A 16183-nucleotide genomic window follows, 5' to 3' on the forward strand; every position below is an offset into this window, starting at 1 on the left:
ACTCAGGTTTCTTTCCAAACACTTTTTCAAAAAGAGACAACATTTGAAGAACTTTACATGGCATCCTATTAATTAAAAAGACTACATGTGCAAGTGCATGATACCAGAATCATTGAGGAAGTTTAGCAACCGATAACAAGGTAATTGCAATTTCAATAAAATGCAGATGTTTCCTTTCAGCCAAACCATTCTGCTGGGGAGTATAAGGACACGAAATATAGTGCAAAATCCCATTATTAGCCAAATAATCTTGAAACTGATCGCTCATAAACTCCCCACCACCATCTAATTGTAGAATCTTAATACGAGTATTGAATTGATTGTGAAAATAGGCACAGAACTTAAGAAAGACACTAAAAACTTCAGTTTTATTCATCAAACGATAGATCCATGCAAACCTAGTAGCTTCATCTATAAAAGAAACATAATATCGATAGCCCTCAATTGACATAGTAGGTGAGGGTCCCCAAACATCACTATGAATATTAAGAAAAGGAAGATCAATCCTATCAATCCTATCTGAAAAAGGTAACCTACTCATCTTGCCATTTAGACAGTATTCACACATGTTTACATGATCATCAGTACTACATGAGATTCTAGAATCTTTAAACATAGCTTGCAAAACCGCATTAGAAGGATGTCCAAGTCTCTGGTGCCATAAGGAATTCTTCACTGCATGTCCCACAAAAGCTGATCCCATAACTGCTGACTTCAATAATGTTGGAAAAATATGTACATGAATCTTGAACAGTTCATTATTGCTACTCTTTCCTCGATGTAGAATCACCTTTGTTTCCTTGTCCTGCACAAAAAAAATTGTTCTTCATCACAAATAAACCAACTGTGATTATCTTTACAAAGCTTTTTCACAGACAGAAAATTAACAATTAACATAGGAACATGTAAAATATTCTGAAGATGTAGAGTATGAGATTGAGTCTTTAAAGAGCCATTGCCAATATGTTCAACTGACAAACCTTCACCATTTCCAACTATAATTTTCTCAGTGCCTTCATATGGAGTAGCTCGAGTGAGAACATTAACATCTGGACTCTGATAGGAGCATATTTATGCAACTTAGTGAGCTTGTTTCTTGGCATTTACTTACTTTAATTCTAGTTATTTTAGTAGTTTAAGCTATTTTCGTCTGTTTGTAGGTTCAAATAACAAAGTTGGCAACAAAGTGCTATTTGGAGCACTTTGGAGCATTTTTGGGCCAAGATTGGATAGTGCAAGCATGGAGACATGAGGATGGACGTTTTTGAAGATTAGAAGGCTAGAAATCAGCATGTGTGTGTGCAAGTGTGTTGACCTACAACTACAAACACTCATCCACTACACCCATTACATCCACTCATTACCGAGCATCCATCCACTACACCCATTACATCCACTCATTACCAAACACTCATCCACTACACCCATTGCAACCACTCATTACCAAAACATACACCACTACCACCTTAATTAGATCGTGGTCCTCTCCCTAGCCTATAAATACATCCACCCTTCACCATAACTAAGGAGAAAAAGACCTATCAAAAGATACTACATTCACATCTCACAACTCCATACACTTACACTTTCATTCCTGGGCCGTGAGCACCATCCATTCATCCATTCATTTCCCATATACCTTAAAACACAACTCGATACTCTCCCTTCCCTTGACCGAGACAATACACCCTTCATCCAAACACATCCATTCCTCCATACAACCAACCCTTCAAACACTCACCAACACCTTGTGCCGTAGCAAAGGAAGGGAAGGAAAGTGCTTGGACGTGCTTGCTGTCCAACTTGGATCGTTGGAGCGTTTAGGTGTTTTCTTTCGTTTGTTTTCAATGTCTAAATTTGTTTATCTTTGCTTTGTAAGTATGAGGAACGAAACCCCCCTTAGCTAGGGGGAATTCGAAACCATGTTCATGCTTGCAATATGATTTGATTACCTTCAGTTGTGATTTCATAAGTTGTGAATTCAATTTGTTTAACTGCTTGATTGATAACTTATTCGTGTATGTTTATTAAGAATGCACACTTAGTTTGCATGCATGAATATCATGCTAAAGTATAAGGGAGTTTCACCTAATAGTTACAAACTTATATTCACAAGTAGTAGAGGTCGCTTATAAACGATCGCGTTAAATGAATTCTTGGCAGGAGTTTCATCCTCATCATAGTAACAAATGCCTCGTCAATACTTATAGTTTTCATAATGCTTAATGATCTTTGATTGTATCTTTATTGTGTTGTTCATGTGAAAGACTTTTGAAGAATGCTTGAATTGTTGTATGCGCCTTCCCATCCAATTCAATAACTTAAGGAGAACTTGAAGGTTAATTTAAGCGGACTTAATTAACCTGGGGTGTTGAGTTTCATGATTGATCGAAAGAACAACTGAAAATTGGTTTATGTGCAAGTATGTCATGTGTGGAGAAGAACCCTCTAGCAAGCCCATCATCCATAGTTTACCCAAATTCGTCCAAAATCTGTTTTAGTTTACAATCTGTTTGTTTTGTCTTCAAATTCGTCAAAATCAAATCCCCCTTTACTTTAAAGTGTTTTATTAGTCAAAATCTGTTTTGATTTGTGTTTTTAAGTGTCTTAAGTCAAGTTAGAACCTAATTTCATCCAAAACCATCCCTAGAGTCAGTTTAGAGTCTAATTCATTGTTTTAAGCAGTTTTGAGTCTTTTAAACTAGTTTTGAGTCTTTTTAGTTTGTATCGCATCTTTTGAGTCTAGTTTGGTGTTTTAAACTTAATTTTATGTTTTTAAGTCAGTTTCAAGTGTTTTAGAAATCCCTCCTAATCCCCGGCCTAGAACGATCCCTACTTACATTCTTTACTACAATTGACAACAAGAGGGTTTAATTTGTGTGTTATGATAATTTTCGCATCAAATTTTTGGCTCCGTTGCCAGGGATTAGCAATTTTGCTAATCCCTTGTTATTTCTTTTTGTTTATTTTCATGTGTTTTTGTTCCTAGTTGCTAACTTTATTTGTTTTCTTGTTTTAGGTGGTTTATGACTCGAAGTTCTCAACCTTTTCATCAGCACATCCGTCACTTTGACGACGATTTTGAACGAACTTCGAGACAAGCAAGGAATCAAGAAGAACCCTAACCATCTCAACCTACACCATATCTTGGAGAAGACAAAGTAGAAGAGCAAGAGGAGCCCACGGCACAGATTGTAGAGGAAGATCCCAACATGGCAGCGGACAATCAAACAATCAAGGAGCTTTCCGCTTCAGGATTGGACAATGCCGCTCCCTATGCATCAAATACCCCATGGTCGCCCTAGGGAAGACGAACGAGTTCGAATTAAAATCAAGTTTGTTGCATCACATTCCTAAGTTCCACGAAATGTCCATGGAAGATCCTAATAAACACTTGAAGGAGTTTGAGGTTGTTTGCTCAAGCATGACCCCTGTGAACGTTGATGGGAGCTTTCTGAAAATGAAGGCTTTTCCCTTTTCTCTCTTAGAAAAGGCTAAAGATTGGTTGTATGAGCTAGCCCCCAGAACTGTCACATCATGGGAGAGTATGAAACAAGCATTTTTGGAGAAGTTTTTCTCAACTTCTTGAGTCATTCTACAACGCAAAAGGATTAGTGGCATTCAGCAAAACCAAGGTGAATCATTTCCCACTTACTATGAGCATTTTAAAACCCTTGTTGCTTCATGTCCACAGTACCAGATGAAGGAGGAACTTCTTCTTCAATATTTCTACGAAGGGCTTCTACCAATTGAACGTCAAATGCTAGACGCCTCAGCGGGAGGAGCTTTGATGGACAAAACACCCATGTTTGCCAAGACCTTAATTGCTAACCGAGCATTGAATGCTCAACAATATGAAGGCGTTGGTCAAAGGGACACCCCACGGCAGCAAGTGAATGAGGTAAGTTCCACATCCGACATTCAATCATAATTAGCTAATCTTACTTCCATTGTGTCTCAGATGGCTGAAGGAATGAGGATGAAAGAACCAAGTGTATGTGGTATGTGTTCTATCCAAGGACATGCCTTTGAAAAGTGTCTGCAATTGATTGAAAATGGTGGATGGGAAAGTGCCAATGCAATTGGATTTCAAGGCTAAAACTAGCCAAGGAACGATCCATATTCTAATACGTACAATCCAGGTTGGAGAGACCATCTAAATTTCAAATGGAGGGAGCCCCAACAACAAGGAGGCTTTAGGCAGCAACCTCCGGGCTTCTATACCAAACAATACGCACCAACACAAGCCCCATAACAACCAGCCCAAAATACCTCAAGTACATCTTTAGATAATGAGCACTTCTTAAGTTACTCACCAATTTGTCTCAAGGGCAAGAAAATCAAGCCAAAGCAATGCAAAACCAAGACAAAAGGGTGGACCAAATGGAGAAGCAAATTGGGCAGATTGCGGAGTTTGTAGGACAATTCAGAGAGCAAGGTAAGTTGCCTAGTTCAACCGTTGTCAACCCGAATGGAGGATTCGAATCTTCCAAAGCCATGAGTTTACGAAGTGGAAAACAAGTTGGATCTGATCCCCAACCTTCCAAATCACATTCCAATGAGGTTGAAGAGTTGATAATTGAAGAGGAGGAGCAAAGCACCCCCACGGAAAGGGTGGAAACACCTTTGCCGCAAGCCCCAAAAGCTCCTAAACCATCCAATTCGGCCAACAAAGGTAAGGAAGTTCCAATTTTGATTAATTCTAACGTTGTTCCTCCAAATGTACCCTTTCCTCGTAGGTTTATGCAATCAAAGAATGAGGAGGCTAAAAAGGATATTTTGGAAACGTTTAGAAAAGTTCAAGTTAATATACCACTTTTGGATGCAATTAAGCAAGTTCCAAGGTATGCCAAGTTTTTAAAAGAACTTTGCACAACTAGGAAGAGAATTTCGAGCAAGGAAGTTGTCAAGGTAAGTGAAAATGTCTCAGCTGTTTTACAACGTAGACTGCCCACTAAATGCAAGGATCCGGGAAGTTTTACCATTCCTTGTGTAATCGGTAATACTCGTTTTGAATCGGCCATGTTAGACTTAGATGCATCTATAAATATAATGCCTTATTCAATCTATGCATCTATGCACTTAGGTGAATTGAAAAATGATGGTGTGATTATACAATTGGCCGATCATTCTAATGCCTATCCAAAGGGAGTTTTGGAAGATGTTTTAGTGCAGGTCAATCACTTAATCTTTCCGGCGGATTTCTACATGCTTGAAATGGACGAGTCGAACCATTCCCCTACATTGCCCATTCTCCTTGGACGGCCATTCATGAAAACGGCTCAAACCAAGATTGATGTAGCCAAAGGATCAGTAACTATGGCATTTGGTGGTGATATGATTAACTTTAATATTCTTGAATCTATTGAGAATACTAATGATGTTCGTTCTTGTTGTGCCATTGATGTAATTGAAAATATAGGGCATAAACGTTCAACACTAATAAAAAAGAAAGTACCTCGAACCACCATCGAGGAGGAAATTGGAGTGAACAACAAGGAGTGCACGGCCACACCTCTCAAAACCCCAAATCTAGCCAAGAGCAATCCTTATGCACTTATTGATAATGCTGCCACTTCATTGCAGCATATTGGTACGTCACCTAACCTAATTTCAAGTCCCATTTCAACTAATAGGTTGTTACCTTATTTGGTGCAGGTACCTAATCGAATGCAAGGTAGTAAGGAAGTTTACATCAATTGTTGGAAGCAACACACCAAAATCAGGAATGACTACTATCCCGTTCCTTTCAAGGATTCAATGTGTGAGCACTTTGAAAAGCATGTCATGGAGAATGTACCCCTCCATGCCGTGGGCCCTGTTCAAGCTTAAATGGAGGTATCGTCAGGCTGGAAGACGTTAAAGCAAGCGCTTCTTGGGAGCCAACCCATGTATTCAAATAAGGAAGATTTTTCAATTGCTCGACAATCAATTTTGGGTTTCTAAAAACCTTCCCTTTTCTGCAGTTTTATTTTTCCATGATTGTCATTTTTATTTGTTGCTTGTTTAATTGTTTTTTATGTGGGTTTATTTTTGAAACACTGACAGATATGCAAGGTATTTTTACATTCATTTTCATGAAAAAAAAAGCAACATAAGCAGAAAAATACAAGAGGGAGTCTTCACAAAGGCTGCTTAGGAGAAGTCTCAGTAGTCGACGGAGCCTCAGTAGTTAGCGGAGCCCCAGAAGGAGGAGGCATCGAAGGTTGATCATTTGGAGCTTCATTATGTGGTACAGCCCTAGAAGACGAAGGCAAATGATGTTGGAACAAACCCACAAACCTCTGATGATGAAATAAAATTTGACCATCAGATTCCTGCATCTGGTCAATATTCCTTTTCATGTTTGTAGCATAGTTATGTGTGAGCTTGTGCAACTGTTTATTTTCATGCTTGAGCCCTCTAATCTCCTGTTTGAGACTTATCACTTCAGCCGCCATTGATTCAACTTGACGGGTTCAAGCAAATAGGCGTTGGGCCATATTAGACACAAAACCTGCACACTGCACACTGAGAGCCAGAGAATCCTTAACAGCCAACTTATCAGACCGTTTGGCAAGTAATCTGTTATCTTTGGGAGTGACAAGGTTCTGGGCCACCACCACAGTGGTCATATCATTCTTTATCACCGAATCCCCGACGGTAAGAGGACCAGTAGGGGATATGAAGGATGGGCGTCATATGTTGTCTGGAGAAGGCATGGCTGCCTCTTCACCAAGGTTCATGTCAAAACGATGGTCGGAAGGGCCAGACATTTTCAAAGGTGTTGAAGGAAAAAGTGGTTGAACAAGTCAAGATCTTATAAGTACAAGAAGGGAGTTTTTACAGGCAGAAATTCAAGTGTGCTTTGAAATGTCCTGCGTACCTCTATAAAAATCAGCACTCGATGGGATTTCAGAGATCGAAAAGGCGAGCTCAGAAATTGAAGAGGCCAACTCAGAAATCGAAGAGGCGCTAGCTTTCTCAAAAGATGGGCTTGCTCAGAAACCACGGGCCAATCTTCTTTTCCAGATTTGTCCGTACTGGTCACATGCAACCTCTGCACTCGACGGAGCTCAGAACTCGAAGAGGTGAGCTCAGAACTCGAAGAGGCAAGCTCAAAAATTGAAGAGGCATCTGCTTTTCCAGACATGTCAGCATCTGTCACATGCACACTCAACTTTACGAAAATCACGGGCAGTTTGTCGAAGCGTCGATTCCAGATATCGAAGAGGCACTTGCTTTTTTAGACGTGTTAGCGCTTGTCACATGCACACTCAGCTTTCCAAAATTACGGGCAATCTGTCGAAGATTTCTGGTGAAGTATAAAGCACATGAAGTTTACTGTTAAATCATCCAACGATTGCCGACAAGAGTGAAAGAATAGTACCGGTTATTAATTCCTATAAATGTCAACCTTCACCCTTCATTGCAAGGCAGACATACATAACCCTTCTTCCTCTCCGAGAATGCCTTTCCAACAAAGCCTCTCGAGTCACTCCGTGTTCCTTATTCCTTAGGGTACCTCTGCAAACAACTCATGCAAAGCAAAAGTATTTCATATCATGAAGGTTGAAAGCAAGAGTATCTCATATCATGCTTTCTCCCTGTCCTTCTCCTTGTCGTTGTTTTGGGACAAGGAGCAAGAGAGCAATCAGCCAGCACTTGGTATCAATCTTCCGATCTGGAACTGACTGCTTGGAACCCCTTCTTGATTGCTTACCTAGCCTTGCTCTCGAGTACTCATCTTCAACATCTTATGCTTCCTCTTCGTCTACCACATCTACCTGGGGAACAGATAAGGGAAGTGAAAATGATACCTCGAAGCATGTGGAGACAATGTGCCAATTCATCCTCAGCTAAGGACAATGAGAAAGAAAGCAAATGGTCGGCACTTGGACAGATTGAACAAAGAAACAGACCAACACCTTTACCTCGTGCTTGCCTGCCGTGCAGAAGAAACAAACAGAGAAGAATGCAGATTGCACAATCAAATCAACCCAGCAAAATAAGTCTGATTTGAAACCAAGGAACTCTCAGAGTCCTCGCTCAGAATTCCAAACCAGTTTGAGATCAAAGCCGTGGAAAGTCAACAAGATCATCTATCTCCAAAACCAGATTTGTGTTCTTAAACTCTACCCTATCTGGTTTTTACTTTGCCATACTTGTCATGTTTATTCGTTGTTTGTTTTTGTGTGAGTTTATGCTTGAAACATTGAGGACAATGTTTGATTTAAGTGTGTGGGGGGGGGGGGTAACCAAGTTGTTTTGCATGAAATTCGTAGGAGCTTATCACCCATTACTTCTAGTGTTGTTCCTTGCTATTTTAAGTGTTTTTAAAGCTGTTTTGGAGTGTTTTGAAATAAAAATCCGAAAATCTCATAAAAATTTGAAAAATTGTTTTGAAAAACCCAAAAAGAGTTGTTTTTGTATGTTTATTTGTGTCTTAGGGTACCTTCCAACACAATGATCAGGATTTGGTTTTTAATTACATGACTGTTAAAGAGAGTTATAAACATGGATGAAAATTTGATTTACTCTTTGGTGCATGCTTGGTTGTGGTTATAATTTATGAATTCACATGCAATCATAAGGAAAAATCAGTTTTTGTAACATGCTTGAAAGAAGGAACTCAAATGAATGCTTCAACCTTGTGAGACTTGAGCCTAAACGTTTATTTGGAGAGTTAATAATCTGTGCATCATTGTTTTCAAAGTCGTTGCATGATCTCATTATTCTTTGCTTGGTTGCTACGTAGAAGGTGTTTCATCATTTAGTTCCAAATGCTAGAACTCATGCCTATTTCATTCAAAGCATGTTATTGATTTGCATAACACATATTCAAGATGAAGTTGTTTAGTGAGCCAAGAGCCAAAAAGCCTATCCCGTTCATTATGTGTTTAAGTTTAACCTTGTTGAGCCTTGTGTAGCCTATGTTCTTTGTTACCCACACTATCCTCACCTAGCCTAGATTAGGACCATCCATACCCTTGTTCTTGAAGCATAGTAAAGCATAATTTAGAAGGAATTCCTTTTTTTGAACTCTTGCAGAAAAACAAGTGTGGGGGAAGTGATTCTTTTGTGTGTGTGTGTGTGTGCCAAAGTCCTTAATAAGGCACGAGTAGAGAAAAGAAAAAAGAGTATGAGAAAGAGCTCTAAAGTGTTGTTTGTTAAAAAAGGGTCCAAAACATTGAATTTGGCCCTAAGTGTTGCATTAATCTTCCCTTTGTATGTAAAAGTTGATTCTGCATTCTAAAGAGAATTCCAAGTGTCTATTTCATTACTTTGCATGCTACCGCTTTAAGAACGTTTGTTATTCCTATCCTTTCTTTGTTAGCCATTACCCCCAAGCCCTGTTACAACCCTTGACTTCAATCTTGAGTGTTGTGTGTTTCAATTTGTGGAGTTCGAAATTGGTATGAGCATATGGTGTCACTGGTTCTCGCATCTAAGTAGTAGCATACCATTCATGAGATTATATCTAAACATGCTTATTAACTCCAGAAATTGATTTCTTTGTTATAACATATGTGAGTACTAGTCTTCCATGTTTACATCAATCTTCTCACATATAACTAGTGTAGGGTGTGTAGTCAGAAAATGTGTGTGAAAATAGAGAGTATCTAGTAAGGAATTGAGGGAATTCTATAAGGCATGTTACTACATTCAAAATGTTGTTTTAATTGATTAAATGTGAGCTAGTGAATGGTGACTATGATTAAGTATGCTCGAGGGTAAGGATTACTTAAATCTATGTAAGTGGTGATCTTTGGCATGTCATGTTTCATTGAAAATCCCTGAGGCAAATGTTGGAAGGTCTAGGTTATGTTTTGTTTGTTTCATTTTGTTTCTTTTGTTTTGCTCGAAGACTAGCAAAAGCTAAGTATGGGGGAATTTGATAGGAGCATATTTATGCAACTTAGTGAGCTTGTTTCTTGGCATTTACTTAGTTTAATTCTAGTTATTTTAGTACTTTAAGCTATTTTCGTGTGTTTGTAGGTTCAAATAACAAAGTTGGCAACAAAGTGCTATTTGGAGCACTTTGGAGCATTTTTGGGCCAAGATTGGATAGTGCAAGCATGGAGACATGAGGATGGACGTTTTTGAAGATTAGAAGGCTAGAAATCAGCATGTGTATGTGCAAGTGTGTTGACCTACAACTACAAACACTCATCCACTACACCCATTACATCCACTCATTACCGAATATCCATCCACTACACCCATTACATCTACTCATTACCACAACACTCACCCACTACACCTATTACATCCACTCACTACCACAACATACACCACTACCACCTTAATCAGATGGTGGTCCTCTCCCTAGCCTATAAATACATCCACCCTTCACCATAACAAAGGAGAAAAAGACCCATCAAAAGACACTACATTCACATCTCACAACTCCATACACTTACACTTTCATTCCTTGGCCGTGAGCACCATCCATGTTGGAAATGTGCCCTAAAACCAATCATATGATGATACTTTACGGACATTTCACATGTTAAACTAATCTAGTTTAATATCAAGGGCATAGATTATTGTTTTAAGCCGTCTCATATAAATGTTATATGCTTAAACGATGAGTCCAAGGAATATGTAATTAGGAGAATGTAATTTAAAGAAGTTAGATTCATGAGACCATTCTCTTTCGTATACATATCCTAAACATTCCTGATCATAGCATTGCCAATTGGGCATTGACAGTCCGTTAAGATCAGTATGTGCTATGTCTTCTCTTAGTGAGAGTGACTGGTCTCGAGTCATTGGTGTGATTGACACCAAGACAAGTACGTAGGTGCTCAACGAGGAATGAGTTCACTGAACACGATCAACGAAGAGTTCTCATACTCATGTCACATGAGAACTCATGGTTGGGATAATGCAAAGTAGTCCTTTAACCTGAGGCATCATAGTTGTCTTGTGGTTAGGTCCTTGATCTTTGATTATGTCAAAGTCACTCCATTCGCGGGTGTCCACGGCATAGTTGGGGTTAAGCCACTTAGCCATGAAGACAAGTGAATGTGCAACAAGGGATCTCTAACCTTCAAACCATTTGAGAGAGAATACTCTATGATATGATTAAGAATCTCTGGCCAGAGTATGAATGAGATTTAGGAAGTCATTCCAAATCACATTCAAGGTAATCATATAAGTAAATGAATCACATTGGATAGTAGACATGAATAAACTATCAATCCAAACAATGTGGTCAAGAGTATTGTATTAGAGAAAGACCGTATTGCATTGTAATCCTAAACTGAATAGGTTCTCCACCTCTTCTAATTAGCTTGGGTAACCATGACATACTGCTAGGTGTCACTCATGGTTTGTGGAAGTCTTAAATGTGTATAATCACTAAAGGGAGAATTGAAAGTAAGTTTCAATTCACAATCGATTTGAAAGAGTTCTAATCGCCCACTGCCTCGCTAAAAGGAACCTAATGGATCGTACACCGTGTAAGGTAGAGATTGAAGAAACAACGGAGATGAGTAAGGATAATTAAATGGTTTAATTATTTATTTATGGCTAGAATGAATTAATATGTTAATTAATCAAACGAATAAGTTCGTTATAGACCTAGGGTTAGTTTTGGGCCGCAAGGCCCAATGGGATTTGAATGTCAAGCCCATTAACTCAAGTTGTATGACAACTTGAATAAACAAAGGGCTTGAAAGCCCAATAAACCCTTATGGCCGGCCATTTAGAGGAGGGTAGTGAACTTGCTTTAATTACAAGTTTGCCACTCCAATGAAGAAAGGTATAAATATGACTTTATAGCCAAAATTCATTTAGGGTTTTTCTTTTGGGGAAAGGATGAGAACACAAGCTCTCTTTTCTCTCTAAAGAGGCCAGCCACCCTAGAGGAAAATAGCTAGCAATCTTACTTCCTCTAGGTCACTCATTTCTTCTTAAAATCTTACCTTGGTGTGGAGACTTAGAGGTTCTCAATTTTGAGAACTTGGAGAAACCTATTCTTCCATCCAAATCCATGGATCTAAGAAGCAAGGAATGAAGGCCCTATCTCTTGGGTGATTATCCTTTGCTTTTGCAAAGAGGAATCTACAAAGGTATAATTTCTCAACTCACTTTGTTTTTGAGTTGAGTCTTGGTTCACCTAACTACTAGGCTTTGAATTTAATGGGTAATGTTTTGTTTTGAGTGCATGCAAGCATGATTCCGCCTTTAATTTGTTACTTGCATGCTATAGATGTTGCTCAAATGAACATGCTTTTCACAAAATTTCCTTCAATCCATTCATCCATTCATTTCCCATATATCTCAAAACACAACTCGATACTCTCCCTTCCCTTGGCCGAGACAATACACCCTTCATCCAAACACATCCATTTATCTTCACATCCATTCCTCCACACAACCAACCCTTCAAACACTCATCAACACCTTGTGCCGTAGCAAAGGAAAGGAAGGAAAGTGCTTGGACGTGCTTGTTGTCCAACTTGGATCGTTGGAGCGTTTAGGTGTTTTCTTTCTTTTGTTTTCAATGTCTAAATTTGTTTATCTTTGCTTTGTAAGTATGAGGAACTAAACCCCTATTAGCTAGGGGGGAATTCGAAACCATGTTCATGCTTGCAATATGATTTGATTACCTTCAGTTGTGATTTCATAAGTTGTGAATTCAATTTGTTTAAAATCTTGATTGATAACTTATTCGTGTATGTTTATTAAGAGTGCACACTTAGTTTGCATGCATGAATATGATGCTGGAGTATAAGGGAGTTTCACTTAAAAGTTACAAACTTATATTCACAAGTAGTGGAGGTCGCTTTTAAACGATCGCGTTAAATGAATTCTCGGCAGGAGTTTCATGCTCATCATAGTAACAAATGCCTCGTCAATACTTATAGTTTTCATAATGCTTAATGATCTTTGATTGTGTCTTTATTGTGTTGTTCACGTAAAGGACTTTTGAAGAATGCTTGAATTGTTGTATGCGCTTTCCCATCCAATTCAATAACTTAAGGAGAACTTGAAGGTTAATTTAAGCGGACTTAATTAACCTGGGGTGTTGAGTTTCATGATTGATCGAAAGAACAACTTAAAATTGGTTTATGGGCAAGTATGTCATGTGTGGAGAAGAACCCTCTAGCTAGCCCAACATCCATAGTTTACCCAAATTCGTCCAAAATCCGTTTTAGTTTACAATCTGTTTGTTTTGTTTTCAAATTCGTCAAAATCAAATCCCCCTTTACTTTAAAGTGTTTTATTAGTCAAAATCTGTTTTGATTTGTGTTTTTAAGTGTCTTAAGTCAAGTTAGAACCTAATTTCGTCCAAAACCATCCCTAGAGTCAGTGTAGAGTCTAATTCATTGTTTTAAGCAATTTTGAGTCTTTTAAACTAGTTTTGAGTCTTTTTAGTTTGTATTGCATCTTTTGAGTCTAGTTTGGTGTTTTAAACTTAATTTTACGTTTTTAAGTCAGTTTCAAGTGTTTTAGCAGTCCCTCCTAATCCCCGGCCTAGAACGATCCCTACTTACATTCTTTACTACAATTGACAACAAGAGGGTTTAATTTGTGTGTTAAGATAATTTTTGCATCAGACTCATGTGATGAGATGCTCCAATATCAAGGATCCAAGAATCACCTCCTGGAAAGTCTTGAGAGTTGTGAGCAGATATGGCAGGAAATCCTCTTTGAGATGGATTATAAAATGAGGCAACATTGCCCTGAACAATCTATGAAGGATATGGAAAGCCAGATGGCTATGGTTGATATGAAAAATTAGCTGCCAATGAAGATGGTGGTTGATTGCCTTGATACACATAGTTACCCCGATGTCTGCAATTAAAAGCAATATGTCCTCTTTGCCAACAAATTTGACACTCTTGAACACCTTGACTAGTATCATTCCTATAGAGACATGTCACTGTTATATGGCCCTTTCGAGAATAAATCTAACACTGAGGGATCGTCTCAAACCTGTTAAAAGAATTGCCTAACCAAGACAGCCAAGAATTACCAAACTTGGAACCATTATACCTAGGTTTATATCCCCTATTTCCTCTAGGTCAAATTGTTACCATTGTATCGATGTGACTGAAAATTGTTACCATGAGACTGAAAATTATTCCCAATAGAGTGAAAAGTATTCCCATTTGACTGGAAATTATTCCTATTGGACTGAAAACCTCCTGACGATGAAGACCGATTACCCTATGAAGAGGAAGATGTAGTACCAGCAAAGCCATAACTAAAACCCTGTTAAGATTGAGAAGATGCAAGTGCATACGAAGAACCAAAAGAACTAGTGTAACCAAGAGAAACATATGCACTTGAAGAATCATGAACATACATAGCAGCCATGCTATGAACTAAAGACTTAACTCTAGCCTCAATTGTCTTTTCTGCACCCATAAACTGAGCTCTAAATTCCTTAAGAGTAATAAGAGTATCCTTTGCCAAAATAACTGTTCAAATCATATCATAATCTGCAGGTAAGCCAGTCAATGCAGTAATGACAAGATCATTATCAGAAATTTTTTCTCCAGTTACTTGAAGTTGATCTTTGATACCTTTTAACCGCAGCAAGTATTTATCAATACTATCACCACCCTTTTGCATAGTATGAAGTTCAGCTTTTAAATGATTCACACTAGCACTTGAAACAGCCATATAACGATCTTGTAAAGCATGCCAAGCATCATATGAGGTCTAACACCCAACAACATGTTCTATGGCATCATCACCCAAAGTAGCAATTAACAAACTTAACAGAGCCATATCTTCTTTAATCCATTCTTTATATGTAGTACTAACTTCTTTAGTAACACCAGATTCAGGAGTAAGAACAAATTTAGGAGGACAAACAGAATCCCCAGTGAAATGATCAAGAAGATCATATCCACGAAGTACAGAACAAAATTGAAAACTCCACTTAATAAAGTTACCATCATTGAGCTTGATGGTAAGCATACCCAATAGACGTTCAATTTTCACAGTAGTAGACATGATTATCAAGAGGAATAGACAACTTAGAGGAAAGCCCAGATCAAGAAATCAACCCAGATTAAGAAAAATGATACAGAATAATACAATTCAATAGTATACACTAATCTTTATGCAAGAGACAATTCTAAACATACATGGCATCGGCCTTGAGTCATGTCGAAAAACCCAGAACAATCAATGTATCTATCTTGGCATTGGCCTTGAATTAACATCAAACAATTTGCACGAAGTATGGCATCGGCTTTCAATCAAACAAGGATGGCATCGGCCTTCATATATCTTTCTAAAAAAAAAAACTCCTAAATCTTCAAGAATACACAATTGTATAGTAAATTGCAAAAAGTGAAGAATAATGTCACCTCAAGAAAAATCAAAGCAGTAGAAAGATGCCACCAGAAATAGCCGCGTAAGCGATTCCTTCTCTGGATACCATCTTAACATCCATTGAAGAACTGAAGAATGGCAGAAATAAGAAACACAGAAAAGCTTAAGGAAGAAGAAAACTATTCTCAATTGTATTTCTCTCTCTCTAAGAAAACAGTTATTACAATACCGACTCTGACATAGAAATAGATGGGAAAGGCTATTTATACAAGTGAATTAAAATCATCTAGCTTATCTCATACGCTACAGAACATGTGGCAATGCTGACATGGCAATCTAATCTACCGATATTACATGCTTATCTAATAGACCCCACTCTAACGACACCGATATTGTCTCCACCACCTGCCCAATCCATCAGGTGTGGAGTTTTACCATAAAAGGCCTCGGTATTAGTTAGAGTAGGGTAATCATATTTAAAGCCACCCTTGTTGACTTCTTCACCGATGTGGGACTGCCTACATTACAGGCGAGGTGTGTAGTAGCAGATAGTGGTTCAATGGTTGCACCAGTCAAGTGCGGTGCAGTAGAGTTGGATTCAGGTGCGGGTACATATTGAGGTGATCCAACATGGAGACAAACTCGATCCAAGTTTGTGGTTCTCAGGTCTCGGTTTCATCAAAACCAATGGCAGGTATAAGAATGCTAGGGATGCAGGTCAGACGCTGGAGTACCGGACAAGAACGAACGACGAACAATGAACAACGACAACTTTTTTTTTTTGGGTCTACACCCAATTTTCACGATTGATCTAAACTGGAACAATCAAACAATGGAAGGCAACACAAACTGATATAGGACATGCAAGAGCAGATTAAATCCCGAGGGATCAAACCTGCTA

The 16183-nt window shown here is 38.5% G+C and overlaps 1 long non-coding RNA gene across 1 annotated transcript; it reads right to left on the bottom strand.

Annotated features, from left to right (window-relative positions):
- Positions 1-341: 341 nt before the first annotated feature.
- LOC139190745 (uncharacterized) lies at positions 342-15679 on the bottom strand. Its single transcript, XR_011575109.1, has 2 exons — positions 15318-15679; positions 342-805 (listed from the first exon to the last, which is right to left on the bottom strand). It is a non-coding gene; the product is annotated as an uncharacterized lncRNA (long non-coding RNA).
- Between the last annotated feature and the right edge of the window lie 504 nt (positions 15680-16183).

The sequence above is a fragment of the Malus domestica genome, chromosome 13 (genome assembly GCF_042453785.1).
Source record: "Malus domestica chromosome 13, GDT2T_hap1".
Lineage (NCBI taxonomy): Eukaryota > Viridiplantae > Streptophyta > Magnoliopsida > Rosales > Rosaceae > Malus > Malus domestica.